Raw genomic sequence first — 25,425 nt, forward strand, 5'->3', positions numbered from 1 at the left:
GGAGGGGAAGTAGCTTGTGGCAGGGTCTCCAGCTTGGTGTTCACCTCCTTCTCCACCGCCGTGTGGGTCAGGGCAGTGAGTGGGCTGGCGCGCTGCTGAAACTTGCAGGACTTGAGTGACTTTTCTTAACGTGGGTGAAAGGGGATTTGAGATGGCTTTCATCACAAGGATTGCTGAGGAAGCTGTGGAGATCATTGACCTTGCCTAAAGATTGCGGTGGCATTGGCTAAAACAGTAGTTTTCATTCCCGTTTCTCCCCTCCAAACGTTTCTTGGTAGTTTTTTAAAAATACCACGTATCAGTGATAAGATCTTGGAGTTAAATCCCGCGTTGTAAAGGTGCCAAAGAGGAGAGTGTTTTCAGGCTGTTTAGCTGGGCTGTGCAGGGTCTGAGGCTGCCCAGAGGCATCTTTGTCTCTTCTGAAAGAGCTCAAACTTAGTTCAGCCCTGCAGCTGGAGCTTCAAAACTCCATCCTGAAGGTGCCTGCCTTTAAAGTAAGAGCTTATTTTTCTTGTAGAGTCCATAAATAGTTATTTTAGGCAGAGTTTCTTTGCAACTCGGGTGCACAGTGTGTAACCTGTGTCCCTGGCTTGAAAGACAAATGTTGACCAGCGTGTGGATATGTTTTGATTCTCAAGGAGGTTTTTTGGTGGATTGTTTCTTTTGGATGCCTGTTATTCTGTTGAGTGTCTGCTTTTATGTCTCTGCTGGCTTTCTGGAAAACTCTCAGTATTTCTTGCATCTTGTCTTTGTCCTCACTGTGAGTTAGCTGGCAGCTGGTTGTCAAATATGTGCAAATTTAAGATCACTTAAGTACGTCTAAGCTGTGCCCTCCAAGTGACACTCATCCCTCGTGGCAAGAGGAACTGAGCTACGTAAAACAAGAACACTGTAAAAGGGACTTTAAGCAGAGTTTTACATTGCCACAATTTTATTTGTTTTCTTTAAATTTTTTACTTATTTGTTGTGAAGCTGAATAAAGCTTGAGTATGTTTCAACTCATTGTAGCTTGTTAGGCTTACTCAGCCAATTATTTTTATGTGCAAGAAAGTATTCCTGAGATTTATTTGCTGTTGTGTATGTCTCACAATCTCTGTCTCTCCCCCCACCTTGGGAAAAATAAGTAGCTTCTGCTGTTTTAACAGGTATGAATTGTTGAGAATAGGTTGATGCTCCAATTTGGTATTTCTCTGTAGAGAAAGGAGTTGGCGAGAGATCTTTGTTTCACTAGTAATCGAGATGTCAGGTTCAGGAAACAAATGGTGAAGCTGAAACGAGGGGTTTCCCCACTAAGAAACTGCTAGTTCATGAGCACCACTCTTTCTCTCCCCATCCCAGAGACCCTCTAGTGTAGGTCAGTTAGGTCCTGCTGTTAGCTGGGCTGGTAGATAGATAGCTGGTCATAACAAGATAGCTCTATGCACGTGAAAATATTGTAGTTAGCCTGGAGGTTCCCAAGTTATTTTCCATTTAAAGGCACTAACCAGGTAATTTGCCTACTCATGGGGCTGTTTTGTGGTGTCTTTGAGATGCTGTAAGCTATGATCGTACCTTTTATTTCTTTAGGTATGAAGATGTTGATTAATAGCTTATTCTTTCATTTTTCATCTGCATTAGCATTTTTGTTGTAATTAAAAGGCTCAGACTCTAAACATACGTGGAAGGGATAGCAGGTTGGGAGTCAGAGGTTGCAGGGTACTTGAGGTAGAGGCATAGTTTATCAGACTCTCTTCAATAACTGTGGCTTATGATTAGGTTTGTGTGAATCCTTATGGTACCTTTTCCTGTTGGACCTGCCTTCTAGTGCTAGTGTTGAGGTCGTTGTTTAATGGCCTTGGAACGTGGATGACTTTTAGAGATTCCTGGAAACTGTAAAGGACGCTATGGAGATGTTATCTGTCACTTGTTAGTCAAATAAGTGAGTTTTGGCCGTGTTTACCAGCCGGTGATATGTACTGCTAGTATGAGAGAAATGTTCTGGAACTTTTTGCAGAGAACTTCAGCTGGAGCGACTTCCCATCTCCAGCACTTTGTCATGCTGTGGGAGTTGTTAATAGTCTTAACATACACAGCAACTAGGTACCTCTTCAGAGGTTTTCTTTAGTGCGTGATGTGGCTCTATACCTGTAAACACTTCAAAACAGGAGCTCAGTCTCTAGTCTCTCTTTTGTATGGCACCAGTGGTTTTATCTGGGTTTAAAAGACACGGAAGTGGTTTCAGCTATAGCTTGCAGACATAATCATGCCTTGTATAGCTCTGAATCGTTGTATTCGTGGCACATACATGCATATATTCTAAGAAAATAAAAGCTAAATAGTAATAGAGAGCGTGGTTATTCCTCAAATAATGGATTAGAGGGGGAAAGAAGGAATCTTGGGGAGGGGGGTTTACATAGTTAACTAGATCAGCTAAACTTTATATAACCTGCAAGACTGGAGTTTCTTTTCAGTGTATATGACATGTACGGTCTACATATTTTCTTTTCTGAGTCCTAGTCAGTCATGTTAGCTGAACAGTTTGCATTGTGTCCTAGTCTTCGTTGTTTTGTCCAGTTACTTACTACAGCAAAATAGACTGAGCCTGTATCTCTTTACAGTACAGCTGGTGTGCATTAGGAGGGGTAAGATGTAATCTTATTTTGTGTTTTTCTTCTGAGAAAAAGTATGCACCTGTCAAGGCAGGTGACAGTTAAAGGTGTGGCAGCATTTGTTATCCAAGAATGTATAAATCTCAAGCAGGAAGGCTATAAGAAAGAAATTACTAGCTTTCATCCGTGCTCTTTCACCTGCCAGCAAACGTGTGGAATTAACAGACACGTATATCCAAGCATGTAGGGTCTTGTGTGATCCATAGTGTTTAATGCCCGAGGTGCTACACGTCAAGCTGAAGTGAGATTTTCCTAATGTACACCTCTGGCCCTAAGCTGTCATCAGCTTCCTGTGCATTATAAGCTCATGCTACCATTTTAAAATTGCAGAGCATCCTGGTCTTTTGTTGCCTTCAGAGGAAGATGTGGGTGTTGGGCACTTCTGAAAAGTAGGTCACTAGCATGTCAAGTTCAGACATATCTAACTCCATGCTCCAGAGAAGATTTAGTGTCATAATCTTACCTGAGCATGGAGGTATGGTGGGAGAAGTGCACCGACTCAGCCAGCTATCTGTGCAAGCAGTAGTTGCACTCTTCTGTTTTTCTGAAGACCCTGCCAGTGATGTGAGTGCTAATTCAGGTGGATGTCCAATATCCTGATCACGTGTCACCATGCGAGACTGGCAGGAGGGGGCTAGGTGTCATCGTGGTAAACCTGCACTTTGCCACTAGCCATCTTTTTCCTCTAGCTATATTGTAGGTGAGGAAATCCTAGACATGTGCTGATGTAGGCAACTTTCCTGATAATACGAACTCTGGTCTGTGCCCTCCTTTGAGTGGGAGTTCTGTGCTCACTTCCTCGCTACAGACTTTGGAAATGTAGGTGTTGCAGTCAAGAACTATTCTCTTTAAAGTATTCATGGAGGTAAAAGCATTCATAGCCAACTGAAAAATCTCAGTTTTTCATTAAAAAAACCCGGGCATTCTAGCCTCCTAGGAAGGGACAAAACCTAGGAGAAAAATATATATGCCATAGGAAATATATATATTTTTAAAATAAGAGAACAGAGACATTTGTCTTCTCCACTACCTTGTATCATCTTAAATTTCTTCTGAACTGAAATTTCTCAGCTTGTTTGTGTAGATCACTGTATAAACAGTGAGCCCAGACCGTTTGTCATGTACATTCATTTTAGTGTCTTCATCTCACATAGAGAAAACTGTGCAGAGCTTGTATTGCTAGGTTTGGTTGACAGTTCGAGGTTTTTAAATGCAGATGTGCACTCAAGCTGTTGTCCAAGGCTTGTCTTCTGGCTATGTCAAAAGTAGGTTTTGTAGGGGGTACTGAAAATGAATGATCATCTTGTGCAGGTGAAATCTCAACTTTGCCCAACAAATGGTGAACTGGGAATGTGGGAAGGTGCATATGACAAGAAATGTGGGGATTGTTTTTGGCATCCTACGACCTGCCTTCTAGCATGGAGAAGTGTGATCTTTCCACCCTTAAATATATCAAAACCAGTCTTTTGCTCCTTGAGGTTTCCTTGTCCAGATCCAGGGCGTAAAGCATGTAGCATTATAGTTCACGCCCGTGAAATGCCTCTCATGGAAAGGTGCTGGAACTTGGTGCTGTATCCAGGTGGGACATGAGGAACTGCAGACCCTCAGTAAACTCTCTCAGGTTCCTTTCTCCTGCAGTGCAGTGGTAGAAAGCGATTGCTTTGCCCAGCAGTATGGTTGCAATACAGGACTGTAATTCTCGTCTAAGCGCAGGGTTATGTCACTGATGTCTGTTCTCCTTTGTGTGTGGCTGTTGGTTTGCAGCAGAAGCACAGGTGGTGTGAGAACTGATTTTGATGCTGCTTGTTTATGTCTGTCTGTCTAAGCCTGTAGGTTTCACACCCAGGTTATTGCAGCATGAGCAGTAGTTCAGGCCGTGCAGAAGGTGTGGATGTTCTTCAGAGGGGTAAAAAGACTTGTCTTTGCCTGGAGGTTCTTTAAATTTTGATAAAAACATCAGTCACTGATAAAATTGTTGAAAGTGGTTGAAGGAAGTCTACGTTAACAGTGCAAAGGTTCATCAGAGACCTGTTGCTATAGATGCAACTTGTTTGCTCTGAATTTTTTTAAACTAATTGGATGTGTTGCAACTTGTTGACTGTGTTTGAAGCTCAGGGTGGAGGTTAGTGTTGGCAGTTTGAGTGAAAGAAGTGGATACTGGCAAGAGGTTTAAGAGAAGACAGAAGGTCCAAAAGCTCTGGAAAACAGAAATAGTTGCAGATGTTGAAAAGTACATGTTAGTCAAATCTGGAACAGTTATCCTGTTGAGATGCCAAAATAAAACGTTTGCATATAAAATGTTTCCCTGAGTACTTGTTAGGGATGGTAAACTCTACTTAGTAACTTGTGGGAGACCTGGCAATATGGGGGTTTTTCTAACCCTCTGTGGTACTTTGTGTGATCGGTAGATGACTTGTTGAAGTTTGCCGGAGCTTGCATATCCCTTCCTTTAGGGTGCTCTCCCTCAAGTACTTAGGGTCAGTTAAAGATTTAAAGCACAAACTTTTAGTCTTGCCTTTCTGATTTGAGCTAACCTGCAACTCCTGGCTCATGTAGGTCAATGCACAAGTTGGGGAAACTCCTGCAGTTGTATTAAGTTCATGTTTTAACTGCAAGGTGGCAGCTGCAAAAACGTGGTATGACATTGCTTGGACATGACTTGTACAGACCCAGTTGCAGCAGTGCAATTAGGCATCAAAACAGAGTGGAATATAGGCGTTTGAGCATTTAGAGCCAGAGCTGCAGTGGTTTTTATTTGCCTCTGTTTTAGAGATTACTCATTATTTAAAAAAAAAAAAAAAAAGGTAGATGTGTGTATCTTATCTTACAAGCTTTATTTGGTGTAAGAAAAGCTACTTAATACATCTTCTGTTTGCCTTATGGTAGCCTCTTGTTCTGCCAGTTGCTGAACAATGCTCTTGAGTTGCAGATGGTGCATCTGCCTCCCATATTAACCAGTTCTCACTTTTCTTCTTGTCTTCCTTGACCTCGTCTTAATTTCATTGGCATCTGCTTGTTCAGTAACTGGATCTCTCATCAGCATGTCTCGTATCTGTCAGGCTTGGTGACCTTCTTCTGCAGTCTCTCCAGTTCTGCAGCTGAACAATGCTCCTTGCCAAGAGGGGGCTGCACAATGCCACCTCTGTGTGTGTCCTGTGGCCCCTGGGAGAAAAACAAGTGCCGGTTATGGAATATGTGCAAGACAGAGCTGGCATATAACTAAAAATGTTCTGTTGCAGGAAACTCGTTTTTTCTCCCAAAGCTAAAGATGGCTAGAAGAGGCAGTGATGCTGCAGCATTAAATGGCTGCAATACCTTAAGGTATTGGAATTGCAACATTTCAAAGCTGCCAGGCTAGTTCACTAAGGCTGGCCCTTCACTGAATGTCACCTAGCAGACTGAAGGTGTCAGGTAGTATGTGAAATTTTACCACAATAGAAATCAGTCAGTTACTGAGGCAGACTCTTTTTTTTTCTTTCTCTTTCTCCAGCTGCACTGATGCCTGCATGGTATCTGCTGGCAGTGATCCATGGCCAGCAACGTCCTTCAGCTATATGTCAATACTTGGAAGAAAACTACTCAGAATTGGCACAAGTTCTGTAAAACGATGTTGTAACAGTCTTAAGAGAAGTCAGAATATATTTGGTGCCTCACAGAACAAATGGCAATGAGAGAATGGGCGGGCATAGTGCAGGCACACAGGTGCTCCTGTGCTTGGGAGCTCTAAAAGCTCTAGATGATGTGCAATGCCCTAAGGAGAGCCACTGGCTTTTTCATAAGTAGCTTCTGTGCATCACTGTGTTCTGTGCTCTGTAACCTCTCAGACATCGGAAAGCCATTCATATAAAAGCACCCCAGAAGCCATGTTTAATTGCTTTGCCCGAGGTGCTTCCTTCATGCACCTGTCAAATACAAGTGGTTTTACATAAAATTCTTCTAGTACCTGCATGTATTTGCCCAGGGATTCGATGAGAATTGCAGAAGTCCCTAGCATGGCCTGTTGCAAAGACAGGAGCAAGACAAAACGCAGCTGTTTCCCTTGTGATTATGCTGTGAGGGATTAATGGATGCAACTATGGTGCTGCAGGATGTGGCAGGCTGGGATGGGGCACTGTGGGAGGGGACAGGAGCTGCGGCCATGGGGTGCTGAGAATAGCTACGTGCTTTGGGAAGCATCCTGTTCAGAAGAGCCTTGTCCTGCATGGGTTGTTTTAGGAAAGAGAAAATAAAACTTTCTTCTTTATACTTATGTGAGGTGAAATATGAAATGCTGTAAATTGGGAAAACTATAAAATGAGCATCTGCACAAGAATAGCAAGTACCTCAGCAAGCAGGTTGGGCAAGTAGCTGGAGCAAGCCTGGAGAAGGAAAAGGACAGTTTCATTAAATAAGCAGGAGAGGGCAAGTTAACCAGGCAGCCCTTCAGAGAGGGAGCTTTACATAATCACAAAACCATGTGCATCTCAAGAGTTCTTCATATGTCACAGTCTGCATGCTCGATGGCTTGAAACTGCACACAAGCAACACTCAAAATGGGTATTTGGCTATTAGGAAGCAGGTAATAAATTTTGCAAATTAGACTGCGCTGAAATTTTGGATGAACAAAATACAGTCCTCATCCTCATGAGAGGAAGAACCGTGGTAGAGGAGGCTGGGTTAAAAAAAAGTGATATTTTAATTTTTCTTTTAGTCAGGCTGCAGGAAATAGCATTGTGTAACTAACCTTGGCCAGATTTTGAACATATGGGCTTTGCTTGTCATACCATGTGTATTCACCACTTTAAATTAAGTTTTTCAGGGAACCCTTAAGGTTTTGAGCACTGAATCAAAGGCGATGCCAAAGCACAGTTCTGGGCAGAAGACCACTGCTGTCCTGCTGCCAAGATTAGTGTGAGGTTTGATTTAATATTGTCTTCTATTCTCCAAATTCCGTACCTTTTCCTCTTACTGTGATGTAAAAGATCAATGTTCTTAGCAGGTTTTTGAAATAACAGTAGTGATTGATCAGCCCCAGAAGGCAGTGCTTTTGACCTTTACAAATCTGTAATTGCAGTTTCCTTAGGAGTTGAGTCCCATGGAGAGATATCTGAGAAAAGTCTTTCCTAATGTGAATTGGCCTATTTTGCCACTGGATTGAATTACCCGGGTTAGAATTATCTGGATTCAGGTGACAGAGAAAATACAGTGCCCTGTCTTGAAGGGATATGCCGTTGTTTAGAAAGTAGTAGAGAATGAGATTTTGCACCTCGAGCAGTGAGTGCAAATTTGATAAATTTACTTTCAGCTTCTAATTCACTGATAATAGCAAATAAAGACTTAATTGTATTCTTAAGCAGGTGGTGCATCTTCCTTGTGGGGTACTTTAAGGTCTTAAAGGAAGCAGATTTTAAAAAAATACAAACAAGGAAACCCTCTAGTAATGTCTAATCATGAATTGCTGCAAAGCTTTTACTTCAGCTTAAAAGGTAATAAGGTGTAGCAAAAACATAATTACACTTATGCAAGCTAATGCATGCCAGAGGGTGGGAGATGAGAGAGGGTTTTGGTGTTGGTTCAGGGCAGTGTTATGTGTCCTCTTGGTACAATGGTTTCAAGATTTAGATATATAGGTACCAACAGTCTCCAATTTCCACACTCTTTAGCTTATCTGTGGCTTGGAAAAAAAAAAAAAAAAAAAAAAAAAAAAAAAAAAAAAACAAACATAGACAGCAACTGAAAGAGAAAATCCAGTAGGTTTTTTGTGGTGCAAGATAAGATGAAGCAGGAGAGCACTGAAAATCAGTTTTTCTGATGCTTTCCTTCTTGTCACTGTTTAGCCATTCTGAAGCAGTACAGCAAAGCTTATCTTATGGATGGCTCCTCTGATAAGGATGCTCCTCCGAATGAGGAGAACCGAGTAAGGATTCTTTCCTTGCAGATGTCAGCTAACGCTGCAAGGTCAAGTGCTGAATTCAATATTCTGTAAGGTATTTGCCTTTATGCATATTTCTAGGCCAGTTTTTATGCAGAAATCCAGAAGGGATTTTCTTTTCATTGAATACAATTGTCACTTATCACAGAAAACCATGTAATGAAATCCTTTTTAAGAGGCAGGTCCTCATTAAGTATTTTGCCTCTTTATGTATGTTGGAAACTTCAGGGATCTGTGCCGTGAAACTGGAAATGACGGCTTACCTTTTCTTTGTAACTAGTTTGCACTCATTTTGTTTATGTGCTGAATTATCCTTACTTTATGTATTTTCATCTTTATCCTTGGTATTAAAGCTGTATCTTCGCATTGCCCTATTCCATCCCGGTTTTCTTATTTGATACAAAGCAGTTCTGTCCCTCCTGTCAGCTCTGTGATTTTCTAGAGCAAATGTGTGCTATGGAGTCACCCAGTGAGTGGTTCAAATTGTCATTGTGAAGGTCTCACGTTTTGCAGCATCATGTGCAGGGGATAGGATGAAAGTAGAATTTCTGAAGAGATGCCTTCTGCTTTGATCGTAAGGACAGCCTGTTGTTCGGCCTAACTTCTGCTGCATGCAGGGTTGACTAAAGATAGCTGCAGCATTCTGGTGTCAGGGGAGATCCTCTGCACAGTATCTTGGCTGGACTTAGGAATCATGCCTTTCCTTCACTGACTGTTCCAGCAACTCCACCATTAAGCTATTGTCACAGGCTGATTGCACTTGTGCAGTTACAGGGATTCCAGTAGGAAGGCTCATGCCTGTGCTGTTCTCCAGTGTCAGGCATGCATCTCTTGTCCTGCTGATCTCATTGCCTCAAGCTCCCGTGGCACAGGAGCCCTTGCTCAGACGGCAGCTGCAGTGTAGGCTACTTTCTGCCTGTCAGGAGCTTGAGGGGAGGTGAAAAGGCCTTTGCTGAAGAGCCCTGCATTTGGTTTCTAGAGATGAACGATCTCTATGCTTTTAATATACTGTGGTAATGGTTTACTTTAGCACAGGCAGAAACAGAACTGATAAAATCTAGAGATCAAAGTAGGGCAGTATGGTAGTACTAACATGGGAGGAGGGGACTAAGGCTGGCTAAACATTGGTTGTGCTGAGGGAGGAGTGTGAGAAGATAACGTGACACTTTTGGCTTTATTGTTCCCTAGGCCTGAACTGAAGTTATTTAGTGCCTGGAATTAAGAAGTTGATACTTCTTGCTGCTGTGAAATGATTTATTTTTGTTCTGTTCCACTGAGCCCAATTTTATGTCCCAATCCGTGAGAATAACTACAATTAAGCTCCAAAAGTGTGTGTCAGGTCTACCACAGCCTTGCCTGGACTATTCTGTGGGCTGCCTTAGAAGCTGAGGCTTTCTGTGCTGTCTGACAAGCAAAAGCCTGTCTGAAGTGCCTCCGTGTTTTCCAGGTGAGTTGCATCTGAAGTCAGGAATAACAGTTTTTGAGACTACATTAGCTGCCATTGCCAGCTAAGAGTGGATATGTGCTAGATTTCTTCAGGTAGAGGGAAGCAGCTAGATCAAGAGTATCAGCTGCAGTGGGTGGTAGACCACTGTACTCGGCACAGTGTGCTACGTAGCAGGGGTTGGTTACACAATGTATAGGCACTAATCCATTTCCGAAGAAGAGCACAGTCTCTTCCCTTCAGGAAATGAATCAGACTTCATAAACAAATCTCGCTAACTTCTGCAGCTGCCAGTAAATGACTGGGAATAGCTGAATCCATCATCATGCTTTCAAAATCAGCTGGTAAATGATCCTGCTGGACTTCCATGCAAATGCTTACTGAACTTTCAGATTCATGTTCTGATTCCTGTTGTTCCTGGGTTTATTTGTAGCCGAAAAACAAAGGCACACAGTGTTATGGAGAGCTTGCTGCTGGAGTCCTGTGCTCTCAACCCTGCTGCAGGCACGGTTTCTGTGGGCTGCGTGAACGTTATTCTGGGGGACATTTGGGACCTCTGTTGTTCGGGACCTCATCTTCCTTCCCCTTTGTGCACTCTTAATGGCTGCTAGTATGGTTGGGAAGCACATAACTGTTGGGAAGGTAGGAAATTGCACAATAGTTCATACCACTAATTTAGTTCCAAAGTGTTGGGTTGGAGTGGAAGATAAAAGGAAAGGTAGGGGTTTTTTTTATTAAACAAGAAATACTATAAATGGTGGTGGTCATGGTCCTTAGGTTTTCAGCAGTTAGCTTTTCCTCAAATATGTGGCTAACCCCTATTAGATACTAGAGAAAGCATCATGGGAATGGAGTTATGAATGTACTGAGTGTTTTGAAAAATGTACATGCTGTAATGCCTGAAAATCATGAACTTTATCTGAATTCTGAAAGCTCCTCTGATTAGGTTGCTTTTACTCCTCCTTTCCCTCCTCCCCAGTAAGTTCTTTGGTAGATAAGGAGACTTTGAGAGGATTTCCTTAAGTTTTCATTAACAGGAACCCAAGCCAAGGAGAATCCATCCCCATGAATGTAGTTTCATCCATAGCATCCTTTTGGTTGCAGCTTAAATTAATCCTTCTAAAAAACCTGTTTTTTGATGAATTGGGAATCAACATTGTTGTCTGCTTTTTTACAAGTTGTGAGCACCTCTGAATGAATGGCCCAAGGACTGCAAATATTGAGGTCACCAGCAGGAAGCTTGAATAAACCTCAGAAAATGGCTTGGTCTGTCTTGGTCAGTGTCTTCCCAGGTCTTCCCTTTGCTCTAAAACTGAGCTTGTGTTCATGTGTGTTTTTTTGACATGAACAGACGTTTTTACATCGTTTAAAGAGCCAGCTTCTTTTAGAAACATGTGTAATTGTTGTTCAGCTCTTAATCAGAAAACCATTGGCTATGTAGGCAAGTGTTTTGTATACAAAGTGATATGGAAGAAGGAGATAAATAACCATTTTGACAAAAATTCTGGATGGGGGGGAAAGCAAATGACATGGATAATTGCTTAGAGATCTGTGTTCGAGTGTTTTGCATGTGAATTAAAAAGTGCCAATGGTGGTTTCAAAAAGCAGTGTCTGTGCATGTATTGACACCTCAGACTCAACAGTATTTTTCCAGAAATAAATGATGCTGCCTGTGTTGGCAGGCAGGCTCCTAGTTTGCAAGCCAGCCATTGTGATACTCTGAAGCATTATGCTGGCAATGGTCATCTCTTTGTTTTGAGTTTGATTTCTCTTTATTGCTGTGTATGATGATGCTAAGCCAGAAATTTCAGTGTGTTCAGTTGCTGGCCAGTGCCTTTACAGTAACCTCAGGCTAATAAAAACAAAGGAGGGAAAGTGGGAAAATACGGACCACCTTGAGGTATTATTGTGACATACAAATTAACAAGAAAGGAGAGCTCTTGTGAGCAGAGACAGCAAAGTCCTTGTTGTTCCAGCTTTTGAAATCTTCTGAACAAACCCAGTATTGCACAGGGTGGTGTACGTAGGGCAGGCTTCAGCGGGATCAGTATTGTTTCCTCTTTTCAATGACTGCATGAACCAGCTGGGAGAAGCAGGCAGCTGAACCCAGGGCCAGTTGCTATAATGACTGCATTTCTAATAAATTAAATAGCATGAGGGTATGTTTTCAAGCATGAGGATCTGGCTGGCTGTACCGTATGTTGTTGATACCAGGCAATGTTCTGTGCCATTTCTCATGCAGCATCAGATACTCCCCAGACAGAGTTTGGGAGTCAGCTTGGGCCAGGGACTGTTCGCAGTAGACAGCTTGGATGCAGCTGCTAGTTTCTATGCCAGGTGGCCTTGCTGCCAGAGACTGGTCCCAGGCCTGTGTCATTTATTAATCTAGGTATGTTTGACATTGCCAGGGCACCCAGCTTATGTGGCCTTCCCTGCTGGTGGGGTGTCAGATTGCCTATAGGAAGTTGGTTCTGTGATTTTAAAAATAAACAAACAAACCCACAACAAACTAAGCCACTGGTTTAAGCAAGACACAGCCCTTAAAACTGATCAGCCTTTGAATGTTTCTGCTAGTTTGAGATCTGTAACAAGTTTAAAAGGCCTGAATTTGAGACCAAAAATAGTCTGAGATATTTAAGACTAACTTCAACCAGATGTCCAGGGAAGGACAGGTCTCTGGGGGCTGCAACACTGAGCAGAAGTACGTAAGTTACCAAATTCCTGCGAGCGACATCAGCCGGCAACCCACGGGACTGCAGGCAGGGCTGGAACCCGGCTAGAGCACTGAAGTGGCACTCGTGGCCAAGTGCTCTGGCCAGTCCCCGTGTTCTCTTGTGTTCTGCACCATCAGAGGCCCAACCACTGGACCTGTAATCTGTGTGAGTACACCCCTCCATCTTCCTTAACAACCATCGAGATAATTTGTCTCCATGAGGCTTGGCTTCTGACACCCAGAGAAGTATCTTTGACTGGTTTGAGCAGAGCATTTGTTTTTCATGTCCTGTAGGTCTGGGAGATGGAACGTGAATGCTTCTTTACATGTCAGCTCGTTCCTTGCTTATGCTGTCCTGGGGTGGCATCCTTCCAGTGGGCTTGTTGTCATTGCCGCTGCCCAGGGCCTGCTCCACAGGCTGCCGGAGATGAGCTCACACTTCAGTTCTGATAAGTGAAACAGTCCCTCCATTATTTCAGGCTAACTGGAAGCTTTGGTCCCGTATTCTTGAAATTACAGACCAGTGCTAAGCTGTGGTAATGATCAGTTTTGAAATACAAGCCATTAATAATTGACCCCTTTGAAACATATGTACAGTTATGTGCTGAAGATTCTTCATCGAGGTGATCCAAATACAGAACAAAGCTTGGAGAAGATCAAGAAAGTTCGAGACCCTCTGCAGGAATTCTCTACATCTTTGAAAAGACCTTTAGTCATAAAAATTACATTTCTGCTCCTTTCAGTCCCTAAAATACATGAAATAACTTGGGCTTACAGCCATATAACTTGAAATACTTGAAATAAGTTGCCCAAAGACCTTATTCCAAGCATTGATTTCCACCCATACATCTTTTCATGTAACCAAGGCTTCAATAACATCTTTGGGGCTGCTTCCAAATGATTATAGAAAACTCTAATACAATATGTAGGTTTTATTAAAACTTCAAGGTGGACAGAAGACAAGAAATCTTAATTTCCTCTTAAAACTGGTGATGCCACAAAGGAACCAAGAAGCAGAAGTGTGCTACTTCAATAGCTTGTGAGCTTCTCTACTTGAAAAAGGCATGGGAAACTTCAGGTACAATAATTAAATTAATTTTCAAAGCATGTTTGTGATAGAAAGTACTGTACAGCTAGAGATGCTTGTTCCCTAACTATTACGTAGGTCTTTCTGCCTTTTCCAGTTTACCTGCCACTGGTAATGTACATACGTCAGGGCAAAGGCTTGCAGAGAGAGAGTCTGTCTTCCATAGCTTTACAGAGCTTATTCCTGTGCAAGCTGTTTCCATTTGGGTGTCTGCTTGAATATCAGACAATATTTATTTCAGTTCTATTTTTTTTTCTTTACCCGCCGATGAGGGGACACTGATGTATCTTCCATTAGGAAGAAGTAGTAAATTGCTTTTGCTTCAATATGTAAGCAAAACACTAAAAATATCATGGTTCATTTCATCCTGCTCCAATGTCATTTGAGAGTTTTGCTGCTGACCTCGTTGTGAGCAGGATCAGACAAACACTTCAGAAGTGCAGCTGATAGTTGCATTACTGGAGGAGTGCAAATGCAAGTTGCTGCCATAGGCAGAAGAATGATAGGTGTCCCTTAACTGCCACTGCCACAGTAATTGCTATGGGGCAGTGGTGGAATCAGTGTTGAGTGTAGCATTGTTGTTCTGACACTCTTTGGCATGCTGCCCTGTGGCAGTTGCATTCTCCTACTCCTGGGCTTGGCCCAAGTTGCTAAGCTGGGTATCGTGTCTTGTAGCCAGGCTTTCCAGTGGTGAGGAGCGTTGGGTTTTCCTCATCTTTCACAATACTTCATTGTTCCCTCCTGCATTGTGAGGGAATGTATATGCTCCAGTTTGGATTTCTCGTGTGTAGTGTTTTGTTGTGGAGCCTTTTGTGTTTACTCCTTTTCTATTAAAAGTTTCATGATTAGTTTTTAATATCACTTTAACTGTTCTCAGGATGGTTGGTCTGAAATTATCCTCTGGTACAGGTCTTCTGATACTGAGGAAATTGTGTCAGATTATTTTAGCCCAGCCCTAAGATGTTATAAGATAATGATTGCCTTTTTAAGGCCCAAGATCAGAGCATCAAGAAAGCAACAAAATTTCCTTAGAATCTTGAGTACCCAAAACATAAGAGGTTTACGGTCTTTATAGTATTTTTCTACAAAATCTGCTTTTGCTGTACCGCAAGATTGCACTTTCTTACTCTGGACACATATAGATATGCTGCTTGGCCTCCATTGCATAGAATTTTATGGAAACAACAATTTGAACCAGATACTAAGGGAGAGGAGCAGATTTGGAGTCAAATAAACTTAAATTATGAATAGCTATCAATTATGCAGAAGTACTAAAACTAAAGAGAACAAGATACCTAACTTTGCTTCCCTTCCACCTGCGTAACTAAATTGATACTGTTTACTGAAGTCACAGATCAGAGTGACACTGGTGTTGCCATTTGGGAATGTTTTGGTTATGTATTATCTGAAAAAAAATATAAGCAATTGAGGAAAAAGATAAGCAATTGCAATTGAAGCTGAAAGTTGAAATGGAAACTTTCTTTGTAGAGAGAGAAGTTTTATTCTTGTTCAATTTGTGCATATCCAGTGTTGATGCTATGTGAAAACGTAACTGCTACATGTTCAGTAAGTTTGTACAGTGATGGGTTGCTGTTTTAAGGACATAGCAGGTAGAGATGGCTTCTGGGTCTCATGGAATGAAACTGGCCAGGCTAATGTCCATCCTACCAAGGGACCTAGCATCAACAGTTCAATTTTTTTTCCCCCAGACTTTTGTTTGAGATGAGATTCTGAGGAAGGTGTTGTCAATCCCCACCATGCTCAGGAGATCTTATACCCTGCCTTGTCCTCCTAGTTGAGTCCCCTTACAGCTAAGCTATTATGGAGTAAAAATGGGTGTCATGAGGCAAGAGTTTAGGATCCAGGTGCTTACGCAGTCCAAGATAAGATTGGAGGAGTGTACCCGAGGCTAAGGAGGGTGTGGGATTTCACACATCTTTTTTGCCTTTTGAGTAGGTTGTCTTGAACTGCCATGTTTAATGAGAGTCCTGTTTTTCAATACCTACCTCTGTAGTGGGAGCAGTACTCCCAGACTTGTGCACTTACCTTAGACCTGCTGTTTGGTATCGCTGTCCTAAAGTTCTCATATGGAGCTGGATCATGGCATTGCTTTCTCTACCTGTCCAGGATTGTTTTAGAAGCATCTCAAACAAACGGTTCTTATTTTTGAACAATATTCGTATTTTGTAAGTATCTCCTGAAGAGGCGCACGTTTGATTCCCTGTGTTTGTGTAGTCAAAACCTAAGCTGCTTTGAACAGAAAAGTGTTCTGTTCTCGAGACCCTTTAGTAACTTGACTCAAGCTGGGGAAGAAACAAGAGTAGGAACTTTCTAAGAGCCAGTGCTCAGACTTGAAACTTTCCATGGGCACTACAGAGGAAGCCAGCTGAAGTGGAGCTTTTTCTCTCCCTGAAAAAATATACAGTGAAAACCTTTCCTTCAAGTACAAACTTCACAGTACGCAGATGGGAAAAGATCACTTGAAATTGAATTCAGATAGTCTGTGTTGATCATGACTTCCTGTTTCAAACTATTGTTTTGTTTTCCTCTATGCTTATTTTGCAGCGATAGATAATGAACCTTTGTTTGTCTTAAATGCCCGAGAAAACTGTCCTTTCAAAGTGATACAACCTAATGGATGTAGTGTCCCAAGTAGCAGAGCAAGAACCTCACATCTGTGAGGTTCAAAGTTATGTGCGAGTGTACTATTTGGAGAAGCCTTAATGCAGGAAATACTTTCCATGTTACATATTTGGAGGTTACATGCAGGGAAATGCTCAGTTGTCGAGTGCAGCGGGAAGGGTTTTCATTACCACGTCTGTCCCTAGCAGGCTGCTTCATAAATGCAAAGTGTGGAGCTGGAAGTCTCCCTTTCTTCTGGTGACCTCGTGCACAAAGCCATCTTGATTCCACCATAATTGGGGTGCAGGGAGAGTCTTGGGGTTTAAAGGGTTTGTCTCCAGCCTGTTGCCTCTATTTGGACAGGTCTGTTATTACCAAAAGATTTTGCAGTTTCAGTTTTCTTGTTGGGGGTTTACTGAACCAGGTGCTTGCTGCCATCCTTGCTGCAGGCTTTGTATCATTTGTATGTATATTTATGTATATATGTATGTATATTTATGTATATACTTTATGTATATTGTTATATCATTTGTATGTTCTCTACTGCTTATTCTTCCCATTCATGTTTTATCTACACAGCTCCTCTCAAGTAACTTTTTCCTTTCCTCACCTTCCCATTTATTAATTCTTTCACTGATCCCCTCTTACCGATTTCAAATTCAAAAAAGGCAGGCTGTCTGCTTCCTGTGTGAACTTGGAGCAGCCACACATCCTTGCTAATGCTGAGTGCTGTTGAACTCTAGTGTCCAGCAGTCATCTGACATGAAAGCAAAATGGGGCAGGTTGGATCACTGGCACCAGAAATCTGGTAAAAACCACCTTGTCCATTGTTGATATGAAATGCTTTTGGTGTGTTTAGCTCTTTTCATCTGCCAGATGTGCTTTCTGAAAACCTTAATTACCCACTGTATCCTTCTATGTTCCAGCAGCTCCTTTCCCAGCAGCAGTCTATAGTAGCTCCCAGTTTATTATTGGAATTTTTTTTAACCTGTTTAAATATTATTAAAATGCATTCAGTTGTTTTGAGTCAGTGAGAGACAGTGATGCCTCAGACTATGGGGAATGGGCTGGGATGCTAGAAGCAGTAGAGAAATGAAAATCAAATGGGAAGAAACTTCAGTGTGGTGGAGGGAATGGCAATATTGTCTCCTTGCTTCAAAGCCACGATTGACTTGGTGAGGAAGGAGACAAGAGCAGCTTGAGCAGGTATGTGGGCTACCTCTGCAGTTCCTTGGGGTGCATAAATGCAGAAGATCTGCTACTGTCAAGGAGAGGTGACCTTGGTAGTCCAGTACTTGCTGATTAATGAGTGTTTCTGAAAACAAGGACTGGGATGCGGAGGGAGTATCTGCACATTTCCTACACACAGACATACACATTTGAAAATTATGTTCTTGCCACTAGAATGAGTATTTTTAAAAGGCCAAGTCTAGCAGGACTTCTGAATCACTGTCAGCTCTTGCTTAACCAGAGTGCTGGAGCCAAAACTCTGGGGAGAGAAATAGCGTGGTTGAAATGTGCATAAAAGTGAAGGGTGCCAGAGAAGCAGACAGCGTGGGATGACTGGGAGAACTGATGGAAGTACAGAAAAATGTCTCTAAGCTTTTAAGCACTTGACTTGGAAGTAGGCTACTGGACCATTGTCTTTGGTTTCTGTGTCTAAAGTAGGGGTTACTGGCTGACCACTGGGAAAACTAGGATGTAGGTCCTCAGTGTTCAGTGGCTTCTAATAAGCATGTAGCTGCCATACCATGAGCTTTTTTTTTCTTTTACAGAAATGTTTTCGTTTCAAAAATTGATCAAACAAAACCGTTAAATGCTCTGGGGAAAAAAAAAAAGTGAGTGGGAAAAGCAAAGAAAAAACCTTGATCTTTCAGGCTACTTCTGTGAGTGAAGCAAATATTTTAAAGGTGCAGTGCCAGGGGGAGAAATGCATTTGTGAAATGATCTGGTTGTTGCATTTCTAAAAGCCTTTGTTAGCTTTCATTTATTTCTACAGTGTGCAGATGATGAACATTTGTTTCTATTTCCAAAGCAACCCATTTGTTCACTGCAGTGTTCAAGGTTGTAAGTGTCTGGGTCTTTCCTGTAAACTTGCTGTTCCTCTTTATTGGTATTATTTAGAGCAAGCTGTCCAGATGATGTTTTCAGGCCAGATCCTGTCCATATAGGAGAGCACTGTTTAACATTTTTCTCCCACCTCTCCTCCAACTGCAATAGAAATTGGTTGTAAAAATTGTTACCTGCCACTGGCCTCTAGGCAAATAGTTAAAATACTGCCCTCTATGTACACTGCCTCCCTCCTGAAGCTCAGTAGTCGGGACGTCTCTGAATTAAGTAAATTGCTGCAGATTGTTAACGATTTACATTTGTGATAACTGCTCACAAATTGCATGTAACCCTCCAAAGCTCACTCTGTGTGTTTGATGAGAAGATACAATTCACTTGTATTTGATATGACACGTGGAAGAGACTTAATGGACTGTCATGTCAGGTCATTCCACCTGGATGTTTTCAGTATGTCTCAGAACAGGAGACCGGGAGGAGGAACTGCTTGACACAGCAGAATATACATGGATTTTTAAACCAAAAAAGTGGATATGTGGGAAACATATCTCGTGACTAGGGGTATCTGGATATATCATCTCAGCCTTCTTGTATAGTAGCTTAACTGTCTGGAAGGAAAGCTGTTCCTTCCCTCTCTGCCCTCTGTGTAAGAGGCAATCCTGTCTGACCTGTGAATAGCTGAGCCAGAATTACAAACCTGGTTTAATTTTTCAGCTAGTGCTGAGCCTGCAAGTCAGCAGGATCAAAAAGGACCCTAACCTTAGTTACTGCCTTTACCCAATCTCAGCTCATCTTTCTCCTTGGCAGATGCTGTGAGCTGATTTTTATGCTTTAACTAATAGCACAAGGATTTACTTGCCTAATGGGTGGTGTCTAGCTTGTCTTCTACCTTGTATTACCATTTAAAATCTGGTGTCCTCTGCCAAGGTCAGTGATAAATCTAGTCTGCTTCAGCCTGCTGCCATCCTCTGCTTCCAAGGGCCCTCAAATATCCCAAAGTCATTACTTCAGACACCTTTCTTCACACTGTCCATGCCTATGCTAACTAACATTTTTCTGCTGGAAGGCATTTCTGAATGAAGTGGCGTAGAACAAGCTGTGTTCATGTGCATGCAGCTTCTCTGCAGGTGACTCAGGCCACTGTGAAAATACTACTTAACTCAAAGATGGTATGTAGTTGTCTTGGTTAACACCAAGTTTCTCTTTCCTATAAAGGAACTGTACAAATCATCTTCCTGTTTCTAGTGTAGTCTCTCTACCTGGCTCTTTAAAGAGGATTTCATGATTTATTAATAGTGCTGGCAGACATGGCACCATGCTGACCGTGATAGGGGTGGGTGGTACAGCACTTACTCACAGCTTCTGCTGTCTCTTGTGGTGTAGCACAGAGGATGATGTGCTCTTCATACTCACACACGCACTGTGCTGCTGTTGTAGGCCAGCTCTGTGCTACATGCTGTAAATACTTCGCACCTGTTATAATCTCCATACCTGTCAGCTGTCACTGTTATTTTATGTAACTTCAAGAATCCTTACTTGTCTGAATTTGGGCAGGTTGGTGCTGGAGCTTACTGAAAGGAACCTCAGCTTTATTCAGGATGGAGAAAGCTGATCAGCTTTTTCCAGTGATCATGTACATTTGCTCAGTAGTTAAATCAGCAGTGACATTGAAAATCCTTGCTTTGAAAATACTGTCTTGAATCCCTGATTCCTGGGAAAATATGAATATTGACACCTTTATTGTGATCATCATGTCCAATAGTAAGAACTTACTACTTTTGAACTTCAGGATGCTGCTTTTTGTATTAGCTCGGGAAAGGATTTAAATGTGAGGGGCTGCGAAACAGGGAAACAGAACTTTAGAGCTGATGTTATCTCATGCCCTCAAATCTGTTTCTTTCAAGATAATACTGGTACTTCCTCTGTGAATGACAGTGGTAAAGAGCTGGAGAATGCAAGCTGAGATGGCATCTGGACAGGAATTGCAAAGGACTCTTCTTGTAACCCTCTAGAGAAAAATAAGTCAGTAAAGTAAGCTAGTAACAAGGTGTCGCTAGAGAGATTTTAGTGATGTTTGATACTTTTGCCTCCAACTGCAAGCTGTCTCTTATTGCAAAGTAGTCTGTAAGAGTAGATAAATGAACTGAAGCTGCTACGGGCTTTATTGGTTTGGTGGACAGGTAGCAGTCACCTAAGCAGCAGTCCACCAGGTGTCTTTACAAAGCTGCACTGTAGTATAATCCTCCATTTCACGTATTATTTAAATAATGTATTTTGATCTTGTGAATTCCCTGTGCTTATGTAATAGATACATCTTTTTTATCCTAACTTCACAAGGAGAAAGCGTGATATATACTGTCAAGGTTTTCCCTGGTATGTGATTGCCTCTGGCCATTGCTGCTCTTTATTATTTTCTTTTCACCTCTCTTGCCAGGAGCAAATGATTCTGGGATTATCCCTAGGAGCTGTAACAGATGAATCCTCTGTCCCTCCCCTACCAGTGCAGTCTGGGCTAGTCATTTATCCCAAATTAGCAGATAAGCTGAATGGGTCTGGAGAGATGTGAAGAATTGCAGGAAAATGTAGTAAGTGGGATAGCAGTGTATTGCAGAGAGAATCTAATATAGATAAATATACATTTTCCTCATACATATTTTGTAAATTTCTAAATCATTCCAGTGTGGGAAAAAAAAACCCACAAACATGTACAGCTGCTACCAAATAAGTAAGCGCTGCTAGGGTACATAGGAGGAGAAGATAGATAAAGAAAAGAATGATAATGCTCTTATAATTCAGCAAGTTTGTCTGGATTGCTGTGTTTAGTACAGAGGATACCAGTTCAGACAGGGTATTGCCTCATTAGAGGGATTGGAAGAAAGGTAAAGAGAACAGGACACAAGAACAGCTTTCCCAAGAGATTGGAAAGATTATCTTAAAGTGGAAGCATGTAAAAAAAAAAAAGGATAGGACTATGCACAGCAACTAACCAGTGGAGAAAGCAGAGACCACAAAAACTTCTAACCTTGTAACACAGGAGTTAGAGAGTGTTCATCGAAATTGTAGATGACAGAATAAAGTCAGCACAGTATGAAGTTGAATGCTGAAGATTGGGAAAGCTGTAATAAGGCTATATGAAAGAAGTAGCTGGATGTGAAGAGGCACTGCATGTTTGAGATGGATTTTTTTAATAATAAATTGTAAAGTTTAGGATGTGATGTTCAGTCTTGAGATACAGGTTTGAAGACAGTTTCTATTCACTTGTGTTGATTTCCATCTCCGCACACAACCCCCATGGGAATGCAGAGGTGACAAACTGATTGTCTTGTAAGCCCTTGAAATGCCAGATCACCTCTAAATTTTGGAGTCAGAGGTTTGGGCATTGCTGGCACCTCACAAGGCACTTCTCAGGATGTGTGATAAGAAGAAATCTGAGAACCCCTGGCAAAAAACACTTTGGGGCTGCAGTTTCTTTGCAGCTGGAGAACAATCCTTTCAGGACCTGATTGGGTGTGCATTGCTTTGCCCTGCTTTCTCTGTCCATTTTTGCTGGCACTAAAGCTGCTGGTCTAGCTGTTCTGGTTCCCAGAGAGTACTGTGACTTCAGCCAAAGCTGTTCTGCTGGCTCAGAAGCAACAGAGTGGCTTCTTAACTCCTCTAGTAGAGCGAAGCAAATAGGAGTTGGGTTTATGCGAGGAGGAACTCTCAGGCTGCTCTGAGAAGAGCAGAGCAATGAGCAGAAAAACTGAGGGAACATTTTATCACTCGTGAATCATTGTTCAAGTTCAATGGTAAACTGGAGGAACTGGAAATGGGATTGTTCTACAGAAAGATGCCTCTATGAGAGCATTTCCAGAGGCATCTTGGTATAGCACAGAGCACACAAATACATTCTAAGCGGACGCGTTTGCTATCTCTGGAAAAACAGTCCTGTAATTGTTCATCAGTATTTGAAAAACGAAAGCCTATCTGTTCTTAGAGAGGGTGTTTCAATAAGCCTTCAGACGCTGCAGTTACATGTGACCAGCTGATTGTCCTTAGTTTCTTGGCTAAGGGACTTGTCTATACCATACAGGTACGAGGGTTGGTTTGAGTTTGGTTTTTTGGGTGTTTTTTTGCACAAAGGACAAAACCAGAGAAACAGTAAATTGAAGTGAAAGTTTATATAGCAACAGAAAGAAATGTGCAAATTGAGAAGTAACAACTTTATGGGAACTGTGCGGACTTTAGGACTTAACAGCTGCTGCTCGGAGAGGGATTCATTTGCACTGGGATGTGATTGATGCTCTTCTCAAAACCCAAGAAACACAGGTTTTTCCTTTACAAGTTTGTGTTGTATGGATTAGGTGTTAGGTTCTTTATGACTGAACGTAATAAGTATACTGTCAGGGGAAAATAATGCTTTTACAGACTGTGCGTGCTCTTGTCTCTTTGCAGCTAGGACTCTCTTTTCCTTACACTGGGATTCTCAAATAACTGCAATGAATGGTTATACTCTGTTTAATACATCAAATATCCTCCAAGAAGCAGTGAAGCAGTTAATGATTTAATTTAGTCTTTTGCAATGGATGATCCGGATGACTTACATCCAATAATTAAAATGCTGAGAGAGAGCAGCCTTCTATGGATGTGGAAATGTGGGATCCTTCCCAAGCAGTAACAGTGTAATTCTCTGAGAAGAGAGATGCTGCACTGCATAGTTAACCAAGGAATACATCTATATGAAAAATAAATTGAGGCCTGTGGGTATGACTGTTTGAGCTAGCATCTCTCATCTTCCTCCGATATGGAGAAAACTTTCTTCTTCTGCATTCATCTCTCCTCCCAGGTGTTGTGCTAATTTCTTATGATGCCATGGTATCATACGGTGGAGTCAGAACAGAATGAGAAAGTGTAAAACTGAGCAAATACTTTCTACTCCAGCATACTGCTTACATTTATGCTTGTTGTGAATTCCAACTAGAGACTTAATTTAGTGCTTGGGATCAAATATCAATCTTCTTCTGTAAATTGACTTTTATATGAATGTAATTTCTGAGGTATCTCCCGCTGGTGCTATGTATATTGAAGATGGGTATATCCAGCTTTCACTTCAGATTCAAAAGCATAAGCTTACTTTTAAATCTGAGTAATGAACTCATTTTTACTCAGAGTGAAACATGCATAACTTAAAAATAATCACTAACTTAGTTGACAGACCATAGCAGCTTTGGAAACAAAAAAAAAAGTGTGATCTGCTGGGCAGATGTTCCTGGGCAGCTGGAAACAGGCTCGTGACCCAGTAGGTTCTTGTTCTTTGCCTTTGCTACGTGGACAATTTAGAGGGGAGCTGGAGGGTTGCTTTCTTGTAAATCATGGATCCACTAGGTATTTTTAGTGTGGTTCCACTGAGTCACTTACTGCATAGCAGGCCTGTGCTTTAATCTAATGAGAATCTTTCTAATAACTTCCATTACTGAAACATTTGAATGTGGAAAGGAGATGAAAGTAATTGGATTGCAATAATTAAATCATCCAATGCGATTACCTTCAAAAGGTTGTGTGTTTATGCTTCCCAAATGCAAACAGGAACTGATCAGTACACAAAGCACTGAAGCTGCATCTGTTCTGGAAGGGAAATCATTTGGTGGGGTGCTGGTGGGGGAGGCCTGTGGGTAAGGGGGAGGGATGAAGATCATTTTGTTACCCCAAAGCTCTGTGAGGAAGACTGATCCACAGGTCTTAATGAGGGAGTTAATTTTGAAACTTCATTTGAAAAAAATCCTAGTGTGATGTAACACTTCTTGCTTAATAATTTCCAAAGCTGTGCGTTGATGCTCACTGAGAACTCCAGCCCTGCATTTACCTGCATTTGCAGATAAAATTAACTTCCCTATAGCATTTATGCTGGAATGTGGTCTAGTCACTGTACTGCTTCATATGATACATGGAACTACTGTAGTTCTGAGACAGCTCAGCTCTCTGAACTTTGTGCTAGTAACCTCAAGGTAACACAGTGTTTTTCTATGGCTGTGACTTCTGGTTCATTTTGTGGATCTCTCTTTACTTGCCCAAAATTTCTGCAGTGGAAACTGGTCAGAATCTGGTTTTGGTCCACTGCGTGAACAGCAGAGCATGCACTGCTTCCAGGCATATGTGCTTGGACAACTGGAAAAATCACTGAACTGCACTGCTCATTGTCCAGAAGAATGCAAAATGGGTGGAAACTGTTTCATAGCTGAGTAGTAAAACTGTCATATTACTATGATTTTTTCTGAGACTCTTCCAAGACTCTTCCACCACGTTCCTCCTAGGTAGAAAGGAACTGGTACAGTGCTCTATGAGATCATTAACCTCTGAGCTTAGTTTGCACAACACTTTAGAAGCTCATTCTCTGTCTTCTCTGTGACTCAAAATGAAAAAATGTTTTATATAACATATATACCTTAATTTTAGTAGGACCTAGGGTCTTTCTAGAGTCTACAGCAAAAAACTGTATTAGTGACTCTGAGAGTGGATGAGGCAAGAGATGTTCACAGGGGAGGATTATAAAGAAGAATAAATAAGTTTCTTCAGATTTAATAAGAATTGTTAAAGGTAGCAAAAATCAGATTCATTGCCACCAGCTGATGGTCAGAAAAGTCCATGAGTGAACCCCCTTGTGCATTTCTCCCCCACACTACTCTTTGCACCAAGACTGCAGAGTTGCTCCTGAGGTCCCTGTTTAGCATCAGGTGGATGCCTGCAGTGTAATTTCTGCATCTGGCATTGTTGTGTGGCAGTAGGAAAAATGAGAAGTCTGGGCTTTTTTTGACCCATGGAGATTGCTGTAGTGATGAACCTCACCTAAAATGTTTTCTGATAGACTGGGCATGTATAAAATCAAAATAGTGGCATTTTATATCACTGGCTGGGATTGACAGTGCACTTGAACTTTCAAGGACTCATCAGACTCTT

At 41.7% G+C, this 25,425-nt stretch overlaps 1 protein-coding gene across 1 annotated transcript in view; it reads left to right on the plus strand.

Annotated features, from left to right (window-relative positions):
* The window catches only part of WDFY2 (WD repeat and FYVE domain containing 2), a 65,519-nt gene that overhangs the window by 428 nt on the left and 39,666 nt on the right, over positions 1–25,425 (plus strand). The window lies entirely within an intron of this gene.

Source organism: Buceros rhinoceros, unplaced genomic scaffold, assembly GCF_000710305.1.
Source record: "Buceros rhinoceros silvestris isolate BGI_N320 unplaced genomic scaffold, ASM71030v1 scaffold1878, whole genome shotgun sequence".
NCBI lineage: Eukaryota > Metazoa > Chordata > Aves > Bucerotiformes > Bucerotidae > Buceros > Buceros rhinoceros.